The 14654-nt window shown below is 47.0% G+C and overlaps 1 long non-coding RNA gene across 1 annotated transcript; it reads left to right on the forward strand.

The window, feature by feature from the left end:
- The first annotated feature begins 4372 nt into the window (after positions 1-4372).
- Positions 4373-9160, forward strand: LOC306929197. The gene is made up of 3 exons (XR_013790763.1): positions 4373-4504; positions 6231-8477; positions 8602-9160. It is a non-coding gene; the product is annotated as an uncharacterized lncRNA (long non-coding RNA).
- Positions 9161-14654: the final 5494 nt, after the last annotated feature.

Consider the following 14654-nt stretch of genomic DNA (forward strand, 5'->3'; position numbering starts at 1 on the left):
GGCAGCCACACTGATACACACCACCTTGAACCACCTGTAGGCTGCCCCCTACAGGCAGCCACACTGATACACACCACCCTGAACCACATGTAGGCTGCCCCCTACATGCAGCCACACTGATACACACCACCTGTAGGCTGCCCCCTACAGGCAGCCACACTGATACACACCACCTTGAACCACAGTGTCTCTACAGCTCCATAACGGGCAGGCTGCGGCCGGTGACATCACAGAATACATCACACGTGATCTGTAAATAGTCCCTCTCCCCTCCAAACGCCCAACAAACGACAACAAATCAAATCATCAAACCGATGGAAATAGATGTAACAGAAAGATGAACTATACATACGGAGGACAACAACAGAGCCATGCTAATCCAGAAGAGCGGCGCTATAAAAAGCACCTCCAGCTCGGTGCAGGATAAGACCAGCACGGTGCAGGATAAGACCACGAAGGAGGAGGAGGAGAAGAAGAAGCCAGGGTCCTTCAGGACGGTAGACGTGGTGGTGGTGGAGAGGCCGAGGAGCAGCCCGGAGGAGGCCCGGGAGGCGGGGCGGCTGCGCGAGCTGCGCAGGGTGCGCGCGCTGCAGGCGCACGCCGTGGCGGAGCAGGACATGAAGACGCTGCAGGCGCTGAGCGCCCTGCAGGACTGGAGGGACCGCCTCCACTGGAGGGCCGAGAGGAGCGTGGCGGAGCGCGACGCCAAGGCCAGCGCCACCCAGAGGAACGTGGAGAGGCTGCAGCGGGCCGAGGAGCAGCGGCTGAAGGCCGCCGACGACCGCCTGGACCGCCAGGAGGAGCTGCTGAGGCGCGCGGTCGCGGCGGCGCTGCTGGCGGAGAGCGGGGGAGGGGCAGGGGGAGGGGGAGGGGACGCAGCCGACGTTCAGCTGCACAGGGTCCTCTGAACGGAGACGCAGCCGTGCAGGATCCTGTCCGACACCCGTGGCCGGTTAAGACGGTTGGTCGGTTAAGACCAACCCGTGGCCGGTTAAGACCAACCCGTGGCCGGTTAAGGCTCACGTCGGACTAATGAACGAACGGACAGCAGCTACGTGTGTTCTTTCAAAAGCTTTCAGATGTTTGGGAAGAACGGCAGATCTACAAGCTCGCAACGTGTCGAGTTGTGACGCGCTGTGAGCTTGTAGAACAGCTATTTCTGAATCATATTCAATAGGGCTTAAATGACTTCTATTCTATCAATTACACGCCCCGCGAGGCCTTGAATTACAGATTGCTTTCTTGTTTTTGTCAATATTTCCTGAGCCAATAATCTGATGACCAGCGGAATCAGTGGAGTCTCATACTGACCAGCCACCCGTTGAATCATTGGCTCAGAAATGCGACAAAAACAACCCAAAACTCTCCGTGAATTCAAGGCCTCATGGGGTCAAATCTCCGTGAATTCAAGGCCTCATGGGGTCAAATCATGGGGTCAAATCTCCATGAATTCAAGGCCTCATGGGGTCAAATCATGGGGTCAAATCTCCATGAATTCAAGGCCTCATGGGGTCAAATCTCCATGAATTAAAGGCCTCATGGGGTCAAATCTCCGTGAATTCAAGGCCTCATGGGGTCAAATCTCAGTGAATTCAAGGCCTCATGGGGTCAAATCTCAGTGAATCCAAGGCCTCATGGGGTCAAATCTCAGTGAATTCAAGGCCTCATGGGGTCAAATCTCCATGAATTCAAGGCCTCATGGGGTCAAATCTCTGTGAATTCAAGGCCTCATGGGGTCAAATCTCTGTGAATTCAAGGCCTCATGGGGTCAAATCTCCATGAATTCAAGGCCTCATGGGGTCAAATCTCCGTGAATTCAAGGCCTCATGGGGTCAAATCTCAGTGAATTCAAGGCCTCATGGGGTCAAATCTCAGTGAATCCAAGGCCTCATGGGGTCAAATCTCAGTGAATTCAAGGCCTCATGGGGTCAAATCTCCATGAATTCAAGGCCTCATGGGGTCAAATCTCAGTGAATTCAAGGCCTCATGGGGTCAAATCTCAGTGAATCCAAGGCCTCATGGGGTCAAATCTCAGTGAATTCAAGGCCTCATGGGGTCAAATCTCCATGAATTCAAGGCCTCATGGGGTCAAATCTCTGTGAATTCAAGGCCTCATGGGGTCAAATCTCAGTGAATTCAAGGCCTCATGGGGTCAAATCTCTGTGAATTCAAGGCCTCATGGGGTCAAATCTCAGTGAATTCAAGGCCTCATGGGGTCAAATCTCCATGAATTCAAGGCCTCATGGGGTCAAATCTCTGTGAATTCAAGGCCTCATGGGGTCAAATCTCCATGAATTCAAGGCCTCATGGGGTCAAATCTCTGTGAATTCAAGGTCTCATGGGGTCAAATCTCCATGAATTCAAGGCCTCATGGGGTCAAATCTCCATGAATTCAAGGCCTCATGAGGTCAAATCAACATGTTTTACCATCATGTCCCTCATCCTTTTTGTCAAACCATCACTAAACACGGGTATATTTTACATGTAAAATATTTCATAAAAGAATATTTCTCATCTAAATAAATTGAAGTACAGCAATACATGACAACTGGAGGTAAGCTTCTTTAATATTTCATCATGACTTTTCACTAAAAAAAACGTGAAAAATAAATAGATATCATCAAAATCGCTGAAAAACATGCGGGCATTATTTAAAAAATATTCCTAAATAAGTTATGTAATGTATAAAGTAAGCTGTGAACTTCTCCTTTGGTCCACGCATTCCTGGACATGAATGAGAATGGTCCAGTGAAAAAGGAAAAGCCCATATTGTGGGTGTATGGCACGCACGCACGCACGCACGCACGCACAGAGAAATAAAGGGAAACAGTCAGAGACAGATACAGACATCTCCAAATATGGGCATAAAAGGGACAGATGGGTGGAACGGGTACTCTGACACGGGTACAATGTACTCTGACACGGGTACAATGGGTACAACGGGACACAGAACTCCATATATAGGAATACATGGACACAGAGAGACAGAAAGGCTACAGAAATCTCCATAGGCTATACTGACACAGGGACTGCATAGCCGGGTGGGGCATGGATCTCCAACTTACATCGTTACAAGAACTCCATATATGGGCAATGGGCATAAACTCCTCTCAACTTACTGCTACTCCTGTCAACCTACTCCTGACTTTACTGTCAACCTTCCTAACCGTATTTAATTAACCTTGGTTTTTAGACAGCTGGAGGATGGAAAAGAAGCTTCACCCATGCGGCTGAATGCCGCAACGGCCAGATTCCCGGAAACACTGCCCCAGTGGCATCCTGCCGCGTGGGTGGAGCTTCTTTTCCATCCACCAGCTGTCTAAAAACCAAGGACTGTCTAAAGAGGACGAGACGCGAAGACCGTACGGGCAACGCCATGTTGCTTATGGTGCTCCATGGAAGGAAAGAAACATGCACAGTTGAGACCAAGGAAGCTGAACGCGGTAGTGTTGGCTGCATATAGTCCATTGCGCATGTTTCTTTCCTTCCATGGAGCACCATAAGCAACATGGCGTCGCCCGTACGGTCTTCGCGTCTCGTCCTCTTTAGACAGTCCTTGCTAAAAACCCGGAAGAGGTTTCCACTGGCAGACAGCGGAAAACGGACGTGCCTGTCTGCCCAAGTCTGGCAACAGCTAGTGTGTGCTTTACTTCCTTCAGGCAGTGTTGCCATGTCTGCTTATTATAAGCAACCTTTGACTTGTTTTTTCTGTAAAGTCCCTTGCAAATAAATTATTGGTAGTCGCTGGTTGATGGTTTTTTGGGCTTGATTCTAAAGTGTACAGTAGTTGCTAATTTGGGCTTGCTTCCTAATGTTGTTTAAACCAGTGGTTTCCACATTTCTTCACGTCAAGGAACCCCAGATTAATATGTAATTGTCCACAGACATCTATCGGAAAATATCTTGTGCCTTTTTTATTAAAATGTTTAAAAAATATTCAAAATATTTTGATATATTCTCAATGTGTTTTTAAATAACAGAATACAACCTCACAATGTGTCGCTGTGAACTTGTAGATCAGCTATTTGCCATTTGTGCTTGTTTTCATAGACCTGGCCACTTGTTTCTCTTGCAAAACTGGCAATCTATGCACACACAAACGCGAGACTTATGGGTTAAATGAAAAAGGTCGATACCTTTTATTAAATCTCTTTGCAAATGTTCATTGCTTTTTTGTCTGTGGTCATTACCTGTCAGTAATAGCACTTTATTGAGCGAGCCTGTTGGAAAAGACTAACAATATAGGCTGCCTACCAGCAGTAGCCTATGGCAGAAGAGCTACTGCCAGCAGTAGCCTATGGCAGAAGAGCTTTTCTCTGATAATTACAGTTAATCACAGACACCTGTTTTGCTCCTAATTTGTTTGAATCTCCAGCTTGGTATTCAGACAGAGTTCAGTTTGTCAGAGGTTTCTGTACAAACAACATCTCTTCATATGAGTTCATTTTCTGTACAAACAACATCTCTTCATCATAAGTCCACGATGCTGCGTCAATGACCATTTGTAAGTTGATTTATTTCATATGTGTGTACATATGTTTTCAGTTTTATTTCATGTTTATCATTTAATGTTATCACATGTCTTTATTAGGTTTATTGTAGAGAGATATAAACCTATAAACGTCTTGCCTTTTTCTTTGAAGATAACTTGCATTGTAAATAGTTGATGGATTAGCCTTAAGTTTATTGTTATAGTTTGAATGTGTGTATCTAGTGTCTCCTTTTAGACCACATTGATGCACAACTCTCAAACTCTCACGTAGCGCTTTGTTCCTCATTTAGTGGATAACAAAGGGGTCCTTGAGGGGACTCCAGGGGGTCCTTGAGGGGACTCCAGGGGGTCCTTGTGGGGACTCCAGGGGGTCCTTGTAGGGACTCCAGGGGGTCCTTGTGGGGACTCCAGGGGGTCCTTGAGGGGACTCCAGGGGGTCCTTGTGGGGACTCCAGGGCGTCCTTGTGGGGACTCCAGGGGGTCCTTGAGGGGACTCCAGGGGGTCCTTGTGGGGACTCCAGGGGGTCCTTGTGGGGACTCCAGGGGGTCCTTGAGGGGACTCCAGGGGGTCCTTGAGGGGACTCCAGGGGGTCCTTGAGGGGACTCCAGGGGGTCCTTGTGGGGACTCCAGGGGGTCCTTGAGGGGGTTCCAGGGGGTCCTTGAGGGGACTCCAGGGGGTCCTTGAGGAGGTTTTTGGGGAGGGGGGGGGTTCTTCGGAATTAAAGTCTTAAATTCCGTCAACCAAATTGGCTATATTAAATGTGTAAAACAAATCTTCTCATATGGGGGTCCCTGGCACAACATATTTTCAGATTGGGACTGACTGCAAATGTTGGATGTTTGAGGACCTGCAAAAAGAGAATGTGGTGATGAAATGCAGTGTAAATGAATGATATATTGTGTGTATTCTATTCTTACACTGGTCTGATTATCGCTGTGTGCGTGTGTGCAGGCTGGGAGACGCAGACTCCATCATTCCATGCCAGTAATGTGGCGAGTTATTATTTATATAATTAACGTATTGTGTTCTTCAGACATATGTGTTTTTAACAAAGGTTTAAGGCCATGAAAATAGATGTATAGGTATTAGTAAAGTCATGCAAAATCACCATAACGAGTGACCAGGACCATCAGCTCTGTGATGTGTTCAGTTCATGATGGCGGTTGTTCAGACTCCTGACACACTTTTCTGTGTTTTTCTTTGATCATGAGTTATGGGGAAAAACAAGCTGATTCATTGACGAAAGTACGAAGAAGTTATAGATTTTAATTGATTTAGGGGAGAAATTGAATAAAGATTTAAGATTTATTAAAAAAATCACACCCGTGTGAACTGAGTGGTGCAACTACACATTTATTGTTATAGTTACTGTACATTAGAACCAGGAAAGCATCTGTGTCATAAGTATGATGTCAGTGACGTCACATACTAACCATAGCAACCGTGCTCGTTTTTTTTGGTTGCTAACCGTAGTGACCATGCTCGTTTTTTTGGTACGAACAAACACGGGTACAAAGCCAGTTGTTGGAGTGGTTTGCACCACTCAAAAAATGCTTATAACGTTTATATGACGGAAGAAAGACATGATTGACCGACAGTAGCAGGCTCCTATTAACCTATAATTGATTCGGTGCTTTAGTGTAATCAATATCATGACCATATTCACACACGGCATGTCTTGACTTCATTCTCTCGCTCTCGCTCTCTCTCTGTCTCTCTCTCTCTCTCTCTCTCAGACAAACCCTCCATGGTGGCCTCCAGTCATCTCAGTTATCCATACATGTGGCCAGCTTTGTGCTCTGTCTGACCGGAGGTCGTGGTGGGGTTGGGTAGGGTGGAGGAAGCACACTGCAACTTTCCGACGAGACATGGCGCCCTGAATTAAGTCAAACGGCTTCTCTTCAGCACCTACGATGAAATCAAAAGGGGACCAACTGATGGGTTTCATTGATGAAGAGGGTGTGTCGAGGAGTGCAGGGTGCGCCAGGCGAACAGCAGCATGGGGAGGCCTGGAGGGGCATCGATGAGATGACTGGGTGGAGACTAGAGGAGGGACAGGTGGAGGGACACACCCCCCGGAAGACATGAGATGACTGGGTGGAGACTAGAGGGACAGGTGGAGGGACTTGGGTGACGACCTGGTCCAATCACTTCCGAAGGCTGCTGGACACAACGGCAGATGGAGCCGAGGACGGAGCAAGATATCCCAGCATTCCTCCAGAAGCTGTACATGGATGGACGGCCAGCCAGGGAGTGAGTCTGCCCAGAGGGCAAATGTGCAGCGCCGGACGGCATACCCCAGAGCTTTTTTTTTAGATAATTTACACCCGGTGTCAATTACTGTATGTAATCCTGGGCGCTGCACTCCTTCTGCCAACCTCGGGAGAGCAACGGACTTGACCTCATGATTCTCTCACTGCATGAGGAGTCCAAGCTGCTCCTTTTCACCTGACAGGGGAGAGTTTTCCCCCCCCACCATTTTTGTAACCCATTTTTATCACCCAGTGTCCATTATCTAATGTAATCCTGGGCGCTACACTCCCTCTGTCAACTTTGGGAGAGCAACGGACTGACCTCATGCTTCCTTCAATGCATGAGGAGTCCAAGCTGCTCTTTTTCACCTGACAGGGGAGACGTAGCGCGTGGAAGGGACACGTTATTCCAACCAGTTCCTTTCACCTCTCTATACTGCCTCCCCCTGGCCAGCCAGGGCTGACCAGGGGGAGGTAGTTTAGAGACCAGGATTACTGCATGACTTTTTTTTTCCCGAGGGTACCTACCCTAGGGGACACGGGGAGAACATGTGAGGGTACCTACCCTAGAGGACACGGGGAGAACATGTGAGGGTACCTACCCTAGGGGACACGGGGAGAACATGTGAGGGTACCTACCCTAGGGGACACGGGGAGAACATGTGAGGGTACCTACCCTAGGGCACACGGGGAGAACATGTGAGGGTATACCTACCCTAGGGGACACGGGGAGAACATGTGAGGGTATACCTACCCTAGGGGACACGGGGAGAACATGTGAGGGTATACCTACCCTAGGGGACACGGGGAGAACATGTGAGGGTATACCTACCCTAGGGGACACGGGGAGAACATGTGAGGGTATACCGACCCTAGGGGACACGGGGAGAACATGTGAGGGTATACCTACCCTAGGGGACACTGGGAGAACATGTGAGGGTATACCGACCCTAGGGGACACGGGGAGAACATGTGAGGGTATACCTACCCTAGGGGACACGGGGAGAACATGCAAACTCCACACAGAAAGGCCCTTTCGTTCACCCCACCCAGGGTATGGGCACAGACACCGAGGAGAGAACACGTGTCCCCCAGCGGGAATCGAACCTAGCAAGCAGCAAACAAGCATAGGATGGCTGCACTAGACTCATCACATCACCCTGTGGGGTCATACCCCACTAGCCCCCCCCCCCCCTCCCCCCCAGGACTTCTAGCTGTGAGGCGGCAGCTCTACCGACTGTGCCACCGTGCCCCCTTCACCCCAGAGCTCTACAGACTGTGCCACCGTGCCCCCTTCACCCCAGAGCTCTACAGACTGTGCCACCGTGCCCCCTTCACCCCAGAGTTCTTAAAAGAACCATCTTCAGATTTGCAACCTTGCTGTGCTGCACAGCGGGTTGAAATGTGCTCTTCTCTAACATCACCCCGGTGCCTAAAGTCTCAAAACCAGACGATTACTGACTCTTTAACATCGTCCCGATGTCTCGAGACCAGATGATTCCTGAAGCATCAGCCTGACATGTGTCACCGCAAAGATCTACGACCGAATGATGCTGAACCAGATACGGCACACCATGGACCCTCACCTGAGGCCGGGAGAACCTGAATGGTTACCGAGCAGGGAGGACTACCGGGTTCCAGATCTGACCGAGGAGGTGAAAGAGAAAAACCTCCCTGTCATTCTCTGGAGTGAGAAAATAACTAAAATGCCTCCAACAGGGTCAAAGTCAGGTAACCGTTCAGTGTTTAGTGTTTAATTTACACTTGACAATGAAGCCACATCTGCAAATCTTTAAGCCAATTGGTCTTTGTAGCTGCTTTTCATTTTTAACTTGTTTTTATTTATTTTAAACAGGGTCTCCTAAAACAATATCTGGAGAAGGCGAGAGCCTTCACGTGGCCTCTCCTGACAGTAGCAAGAGGTGGTGAAAGACCAGCTTGTGAGGAAGATGTAGTCAACCATATCACGCGCCCGGGAGAACGGACTCCCGGCCACTCGAGCACCGGGGTCACCCAACAAACTACCAAGCCACATTATCTAAATCTTTAAGCCATTTTACTTTGTAGGTTGCTATTCATTAAACTTAATTTATTTAATTTAAATGGGGGGCTTCCCAAAACAATATATCTGGCAATGAGCGTGGAATCATCTTGTAGAGGTGAGTGTAAACTCTCTTACAGAACATTAATGCACATTGTGTGCAGAAGACTACAAGCTGTTTTGATATTTTCAGCGTGTGACATGAATCAAGCAGAAAGTGTTTGTGTGGAGACGCTAATTGCTTTGTTTTCTGTCCTTTAGAGGGAGATGCGGTCGTGGACAACCTGAACGGTGCAGTGACGGCTCTGAATGGGAACGTCCAGATGGCAGAATGCATATTATGATGTTTTGTTTGATCATTAAAGTGACTTAATTATTTCTAAATTGTGTTTTGTCCATCTCTTTGTTTCCTCTAAGTTGCCCTCTGTCTGAGAGCACTTTGTGTCAGAATAGTTTTTGCTTGTGAGGGAGAATTATTTTTTTAGATGTTCAATACCAAAAACATTTAAATTGTTTACAACGAATCATCAAGTCAGATTTAATCATCTTGACAGCCCTATTAAGCCCATTTTGGATGCTTGAATGTGAAGTGCTGAAAATGGCCAACATACAAACTCATAATCTACCTAACATACTTTAATTGAATTGCTGGGTGTTATTTAAACCTTTGTAACGGTTTCAGCCACGTGTGTGTGTTACTCTACAAAGATGAGTTAATTGTCTCTCTAAAGCAGTGGTTCTTAAACGTTTTCCCACCAAGGACACCAGACCACAGTAATGTATTTGACCACAGACTCCTAGCCTGGCTTTGGCCATATAGGCCAGTCAATCAAGGTTTGAACCAAAATAAATTGCAATATTAATCGTTCAAGGTTTGTTGTGATCCTTTGGGGTCACATTCAAATATAATAAAATGTGTTTTATTGAAAAATTGTGGATCATGTTAAATTCAGGGGTTGAAAGTTGGGTACCATGAAAACCTTTAAGGCAAAAAAATAATCTAATTTGAATTATGCCTTAAGTATCATGTGACATGTCAAACTAAGGGTTATTCATGATTCTGAATCCATTGCAAGCGTTAGTTTTGCACGAAAAACACTCCTTCGGTTAAAAACTAATTCAGGCTTTACTTAAATACTGATGATGTGGATTCACTCACACTTCCTCACAACGGGTTGGAGGAGGTGTGAGTGAATCCATGTTATGTCTGAACCATGCTCGTGTGTGGAAATGTATCCCATGCAAATTGGTTACAATGTTTTTGCTATATTAAGTATTTTAGATAATGCCTTTGATCAGTGTCTGTTGAGCTTAAATGTATTGTCTCCATGCATGCACAATGTCTCTTTGATGTGTTTATACAATGTTTCTTATTTGTTTCAAACACCATACAATAAAACAAAAGTAAAGATACAAAATATCTTAAATATATATATGTCAATAGACAATAGGTAAGTGTGTTCGAAAAGGAGCAGGTATAAGCGGATGCTTGTAAATTCCTACCCCTTCATAACGTTTTTATATTGACACAAAAGTCTTATGAAAAAGATATGTTGTTGCATAGTACTGTACTTTTTTTACCCAGGGAAGTAGCTGAGCACAGGTGCTCATTTTCAGCAACGCCACACACACACACACACACACACACACACACACACACACACACACACACACACACACACACACACACACACACACACACACACACACACACACACACACACACACACACACACACACACACACCTGGGAGCTGACCAGTACAACCAGTTGGCCACTAAGCAGCTCCAGGGGGAGCAGTTGGGGGTTCAGTGCCTTGCTCAAGGGCACTTCAGCGGTGTTGGGTGAGTGATGACAATCACTTCCCCACCCAAATCTTTCCTGCCCGTCCGGGGAATCGAACCGGCAACCTTTCGGCAACAAGGGCGCTCCACTAACCCTTAGGCCACCGCTGCCCAAATATGTACAGTAGGACTATGTCAATAAATGTTTCAATGAATTTAGTATGAAAGACCACAATGGAAACAAGCTAATACATAATAATAAACTTTATTTATATAGCACCTTTCATACATAAAATGCAACCCAAAGTGCTTCACATAAAACACATAACAAGCAGTATTGTAGTTGTATTGTTTGTGGTATGGATCTCCCTGGGTCTGAAATAAAGATTGATTTATTGAAGCAGCGGAATGCCAGAAAACAAAAGCAGGTCAAGCTTTCTTGGGACCTTGTATTAAACTGTACTTCATGTGCTTTTTTCTGAAAACTGTTAAATAATACAGTATTTAATCAATCTATAAAACCATTATGGCAGATGATGTCACCATAATAAACCCTCCACAAAACTGGCGTTGCAACTACAATAACACACAATCACCAGTAGGGGGAACCACACCTCCATTATGTATGGACTCAAGTTACATCTGCTGAAGATTTTAATGCTTTTATAAAGGTAACGATACAGTGGCCCCTGAGAACTAAAATATATACTATATATTTGATTTAATACACCTACATTTATGTGACATGAGGGGAAAAATAGCCTACACAATTTGTAACATAAAAAGGCCCATTTATGAGTATAAATGTAGGTCTAATAATGATGTAGGTATGTAGGTTAGAATCATGTATACTATTTCTGATGATTTTTTAACATTTGGGGGGGAAAAAATTAACGTTGAAGTGTCCCCCCCCCACACTCCATTAGGCCCATTTAGGCCTGACGTCGAAATAAAAAAAACGTTCGCTCTGAAAGAATATATATTCAATATTTTGTGCCGCATTTTTCAAAAATAGCAGACCTACAAGCTCGTAAGCGCGCCACTCGGTGGTGCGCTATGAGCTTGTAGATCTGCTATTTTTCAATAGCTAAAGCATAACATAATGCTTAGTTAAAACACCAAAAAGGGTTCCCGCCCAAATGGGTTAAGCCCATTTAGGCCTATTTCCTATTCTAGAATGATGAAACCTCATTCAATGTTCTCCTCGGTGTGACCAGTCAATGTGATGCACAAGGTGCTAGGAGGGCATTGACCACATCATCATCAACATTTCGGGTTTTTCACGATCCATGTAAATGAGCTACACATGGAGACGAGACAATGTTTCACTTTTGCCCAAACATGTGTGATGTGGTGTTGTCAACCGGAGGGACTTCAGAGAGCAGTGCCACGGTTCATTGATCAGCAGGTGTTTCTGATGCTCTCCACTGGGCTGAGGGTCAGACAGACAGACAGACTGACCTCTGACCTCTCCACTGGGCTGAGGGTCAGAGGTCACAGCAGACAGGCTGACTCAAACTGTCAAACCGATAAAGGATGTGATGTAAGACTGAGTTGTGATGAATTGAAAATGGAGGACCCTGAAGTATACAAGTCATCACGGTGATGATGCTTATAAACAGAGTATGTTTAACGCTGAGCTTGTCATAATGGCACTGGTCCTGTGGTGGCGCTATAACGAATCATTTCATTCATGGAGGAGGAACAAGCCAGCTTTTTCTGCTTTATCCTCGTAGCAGTTTTTGTATTGATCTTTCAGTTCACACACTCTGAATGGGACAATCAATCAATCAATCAATCAATCAATCAATCAATCAATTTCATCACACATTATCCTCAGACGTTTACCATTGTCCACAACCCCCTATCCCCACAGTATGCCCACATACTGATGACATCAGGGATCTCCAAATATGGGCAGAAAAGGGACAAGAACAGACAGACACAGATATCTCCTTATATGGGCATGAAGGGGACACAGACAGACAGACATACAGACAGACAGACAGACACAGGGATCTCCATATATGGGCAGAAAAGAGCCATGAACAGACAGAGATCTCCAATTCTCCATATATAGACACAAAGGGGACACAGACAGGTAACAGGTATTGCATACTCTAGGGTGGGGTATGCGTTCACCATTTTCCATTGTTCACAACTTGCATCGTTCCCAAGTAAGCCGGTGCCCGGGAGGTCCACTGGTCCCTGACCAGAGGTCCACTGGTCCCTGACCAGAGAGGTCCACTGGTCCCTGACCAGAGGTCCACTGGTCCCTGACCAGAGGTCCACTGGTCCCTGACCAGAGGTCCACTGGTCCCTGACCAGAGGTCCACTGGTCCCTGACCAGAGAGGTCCACTGGTCCCTGACCAGAGGTCCACTGGTCCCTGACCAGAGAGGTCCACTGGTCTCTGACCAGAGGTCCACTGGTCTCTGACCAGAGGTCCACTGGTCCCTGACCAGAGAGGTCCACTGGTCCCTGACCAGAGGTCCACTGGTCTCTGACCAGAGGTCCACTGGTCTCTGACCAGAGGTCCACTGGTCTCTGACCAGAGAGGTCCACTGGTCCCTGACCAGAGGTCCACTGGTCTCTGACCAGAGGTCCACTGATCCCTGACCAGAGGTCCACTGGTCCCTGACCAGAGAGGTCCACTGGTCCCTGACCAGAGGTCCACTGGTCCCTGACCAGAGGTCCACTGGTCTCTGACCAGAGGTCCACTGATCCCTGACCAGAGGTCCACTGGTCCCTGACCAGAGAGGTCCACTGGTCCCTGACCAGAGGTCCACTGGTCCCTGACCAGAGGTCCACTGGTCCCTGACCAGAGCCTTGAGCACATCTGATGCAGCGCGTACCGTACAGTCGACGCGCGACACCGCCGTACGGACAAAGTATACACTCTCAGAGTTAAATTAACATTGATTTTTACAATATAAATTGGGGGTCCCAGAGATAAAAAAGGCCATTAAATGGGGGTCCGTAGACTAATGCATGTCAAACTGGGGGTCCTTGAAATTAAACAGGTTAAGAATCACAGCCGTAAAAATATTCTCTTATTGGGGTCCCTGGCATGTTTTTGAAAATGGGGGTCCGCGAGCTAGTGTGAATTTGGGGGTCCCTTACATGAAAAGGTTTTTGACACGTGTAGGCCTACCGCCGGTCCGGCGCGGTGACGTGACGTCACGGTGACATCACAGCAATGAGCATAGAGAACGAATAGAGGCGCTCCTCAGACCAACAGGCTGGTCAGGTGACGTGACGTCACGGTGACATCACAGTAATGATGGTTATAAATAGAGGACCTCAGACCGGCCGTTGCACAGATTATGTTTCATGTAGAGCTTGTCATAATGGCGCTGGTCCTGTGGTGGTGCTACAACGGTGCTTTAAATAACTTCTTTAATCATTTCATCTATGGAGGAGGAGCTAAGAGGAAGGCGCCGGGGGGCTCCCGTCCCCAGGTGGTCTCCTGTGACTCCCAGAAGAGGAGACTCCAGGGGGTCCTTCTGCTCGACAGGCTCTTCAACGTAGAGAGAGAATGGAGGAGATCTCAGAACCTCCACGAGGCCAGAGCGCTCTGCGGCCGGAGCATCGTGGAGAAGAGCGACGTGAAGAGAATTGAACCTGTGGCTGATTCTAATCTACCCAAAGGTCCTGTGGGAAACCTAAAGGCTGATTCTAATCTACCCAAAGGTCCTGTGAGAAACCTAAAGGCTGATTCTAATCTACCCAAAGGTCCTGTGGGAAACCTAAAGGCTGATTCTAATCTACCCAAAGGTCCTGTGAGAAACCTAAAGGCTGATTCTAATCTACCAAAAGGTCCTGTGGGAAACCTAAAGGCTGATTCTAATCTACCCAAAGGTCCTGTGAGAAACCTAAAGGCTGATTCTAATCTACCAAAAGGTCCTGTGGGAAACCTAAAGGCTGATTCTAATCTACCCAAAGGTCCTGTGGGAAACCTAAAGGCTGATTCTAACTTACCCAAAGGTCCTGTGGGAAACCTAAAGGCTGATTCTAATCTACCCAAAGGTCCTGTCCTAAAGGCTGATTCTAATCTACCCAAAGGTCCTGTGGGAAACCTAAA

The sequence above is a fragment of the Electrona antarctica genome, assembly GCF_951216825.1.
Source record: "Electrona antarctica genome assembly, chromosome: 9".
Lineage (NCBI taxonomy): Eukaryota > Metazoa > Chordata > Actinopteri > Myctophiformes > Myctophidae > Electrona > Electrona antarctica.